The following is a 3661-nucleotide window of genomic DNA, read 5'->3' as shown; positions in this document are numbered from 1 at the left end:
GTGAATGACAGCAATTTGTTAATTGCTCAGTTCTTATAGTTTCCATTACAAGCAGCTGACTTCTGTCATCTTGAAGTAAAACAGGTCTCAAGTACTCAGTAATTAGTATTTATTTAATCTTGTGAATGGTTTAGGGAGGAGAGGCCATGTTGTGAAGTATGTTTTTGAATGTCGTGCTTAAATATCAGAAAATGTGAAGGAGTAATCCAGAATATTCAGACTTTATGGGGTGTTGTAAATGTGATTTATAAAACAATTTAGGATGCAATTATGAGTATAAATAAAATTTGTGCCTTATTTACAGTTTGCATTTAGCTTCTCAGACACCATTTTGGTATGTTGTACAGTGGAATATTTTAGATACTTCTGGAAAATATTTACATAATTTATATCAAAATTAAAATGTTGGATTTCATTTTGTTTTTCTTATTTTTTAACATTGCCCACCATGCACTGTGTCCTTGGATTCAGGCGAAAGTAGAACAAATGTTCTAAAGATAGACAGGGGCAGGTAGCACCTTACACTGTGCAGGAGGTGGGCGGGCCGCGGGCTGGGTACCTTCGCAGGTGAGGCCCTCAGGAGTGGCCGGGACAGCGGGGCGGGGCGCTGTGGCTCGACCACGCCTCGAGAGCCCGGGCCCAGTTTCGGTGCCCGGGCCCAGTTTCGGAGGGGAAGCGCGCGCTCTTCCGCCCAGGTGAGTGGGTCCGCGAAGGGACACCACGACCGCAGGGGTGGCTTTCAACCCCGGCACAGATCCCGGAGCCGCCTCCGACCCATTGGAGCCTGAGCACGTGGGCGAGCCGGCTCCGGGGGTGGCGCTCGAGAGGGTTTCACGGTGACGGCAGCGACAGGTGCGGCCGGCTGGACCGCCGCCTCCGCCTTCTTCCGGGCGCCGAGTGGCGCCGCCCTCGCCACTTTCCCGGCTGTCCTGACCGGGACAACGGCCACCCTTGGGGCGGAAGCCAGAGTGGATTTTCCAGATAAGGCGAGGGCGAAAGCGGGACGCGCACCGGTGGGTACAGCCGTAGAGCGGGGAGGCTGGATGGGAGAGCCCCACGAGAACTCTGGTGTCTGCGGAGGCTGCGGCTCCGCTGCTCCCCCACCCAAATCCAGAGGCAGTACACTTTCTGGAGGCGACAAAACTTTAAGGGGCAACTGCATGTGTAAAGGTAATCAGGCTTGATTCCTGTGACGCTTGGGGAACCATTTTTCTGGCTACTGTGGCATTCCCAAGTCTCTGACCCCAACCAAACAAAGACCTGCGATCTCTACGACCTGGATAGAGAGCCTAGGGAACTCCGGAGCAACCTGTTAGACATTAGGGGTATCTATATATTTAAAATGTGGTAAAATACCACTGATCATTCCTTGCTGAGAGAACACAGTTTGCTCTTCTAGTCTACACGTTTAAAATTTTTGTTTTTTATTTAAATGATAAAGTGATATAACTCAAATGAGACATTTTCCACAGGTGAAGATGAGTTGAATCCGTTACAGTGACTCATACTTTTAACAGTGAGTTAAATTAACCTGTAGGATGCTCTGTAAACCATATGTACCCTAGATACCTCAAACCTGGTTCAGTTTATTTGTTGTGCTTTTGCTTCTACGTTATTATTTTTGTTGTTGCTTCAAGACAGGGTTTCTCTATGTAATAGTGCTGGCTGTCCTGGAACTTGCTTTGTAGACCAGACAATTGATTGTGAGCCCCCATTTGAGTGCTAGGAATTGAACTCAGGTCCTCTGGAAGAGCAGCCATTGTTTTTAACCACTGAGCCATCTCTCCAGACCCTCTGGCACTTGCTTCCAAGTAATCTCTCCTGGCAGAGGAGGAATAGGACAGGGAAGGAGAAGTGAAATATAGATAGGATTGGTCTTAGTCGAGTAACTGTTGAAGCTGATCCTTGGCACTGAACGGTTCAAAATACTACCCTTTCCACTTTTGATTCTCTTTAAATCCTTTGTAACTGCGTAATTTTTATTCTCCGTTTATAGAATGCCAGGCCTCACCATCTCCTTGGCAGTCACTATGAAGCTTTGGATCATATCAGCAGCCTCCTTATCCTAGCCTTCCCCTCTGGATGGTACTCTAAACACCACATCCACAGATCCTACTAAAACAAGTCACTCAAGATCATGTCACTCCTCAGCTCCAAATCCTCTGATGGCTTCTTATCACCCATTAACAGCCAGTGGGTTTAAGGTCTTCAGTGAATCAGTTGGCTTTGGTTCTACAATCCATCTCATTCTAACGCTGCTTCCTTGCTGAGCTTTCTGATTTGGCATTTCCCTAGCATGTTAGACTGTCCCAGCGGGCTTTTGGGACTTTTACTGTAGCTGTTTCGTTTGCCTGGAGCACTCCTTCCAGGCATCTGCTGGGTTTCCTCCTTCACCTGTATTTCCATACTTGTCACTTTCTCCTTGAAGACTTCCCTGGCCATGATGAAATGGAAACACACTGCCTGCAGTACACTCCCTACTCCACTTTTTAAACTTTCATTCTTACTGCATTGTGCATGTCACTTGTCACCTGCTTCCCACAGTAGGATTTACGTTGCATAAAAGCAGGAAAGTTAAAAACAGCCTCAGTGTACCTGATTCGTTGAAGGTTCTCAGTCAGTCTTTGTTGACTGATGGTTCTCCATTTTACAAATTAAAATAATACCTTAGGATTTCCAAGTTGTTCAGCACTGTAAAGGTGAAAACACACATTTTATTTTGTCATTATTTCAAGTATAGTACCAATACTAATTGAATATCCAGTAAAAAGGCATAAACAGTTGAAGGGAGAAATTCAGTGTACCTCAAACCGTTCATTAGCAAGTTTTTTTTTTTTTTATTCTATACATATTTAGGTCATTGTTTTCATAAAGGAAGGCAGTAGACTTAGGGTTCTTTCGATAATTTTTTAGGTATATTAAATTACTCCTAAGATGCTTCAGTTGTCCCTGGCAACAGCAAATTGCTTCCAGATACCTGCTCTGAGAACAGTGATATGCATAGTTAGGGCTGCTGCTGTTTACGCTTGTGGGGAACCCTGGCCTTTGATGTTTTTCCCTCTGAGAATTCAATTTCTAAAATCTAGTGCCGACTGTTGATATTTTAGGAGGAAAAAAGCAATTCCTCTCAGCTAACTTTTTCACTTGCTATTTTATTATTTTGTGTTTTGCTTGCATGTATGTCAGTGCACCATATGGATGCAGTTCCCCAGAGGCCAGAAAAGGGTGTCGGATCCCTTGGGGGACTTGGGTTATAGTGGATTGTGAACTCCCATGTGAGTGCTGATCATTGAACCCCAGCCCTCCAGAAGAACAGCCGGTGCTCTTAATCTCTGAGCCATCGCTCTAGTTCCTCAGCTAACTTTTTTGATTAGAAAGGAAAAAGACACATGCTTGCTGTGTTTAAAGACTGCTTTAATGGCTCCTTGGCCATTCCAAAGCAAATGTGGGTTCATGAAAACAAAGAGTATTTATGACCCATCAAATTTGGGTATGCTCAGACTCTGTTTTGGTTTTGGTTTTTGTTTTTTTTGAGACAGGGTTTCTCTGTGTAACAGCCCTGGCTGTCCTGGAACTCAGTTTGTAAACCAGGCTGGCCTCAAACTCACAGAAATTCTCCTGCCTCTGTTTCCCAAGTGCTGTGACACCACCTGGCACACTC

The sequence above is a fragment of the Cricetulus griseus genome, chromosome 2, assembly GCF_003668045.3.
Source record: "Cricetulus griseus strain 17A/GY chromosome 2, alternate assembly CriGri-PICRH-1.0, whole genome shotgun sequence".
Lineage (NCBI taxonomy): Eukaryota > Metazoa > Chordata > Mammalia > Rodentia > Cricetidae > Cricetulus > Cricetulus griseus.
The sequence above is the reverse complement of the archived record's forward strand: the minus strand, read 5'-3'. Positions refer to the sequence as shown.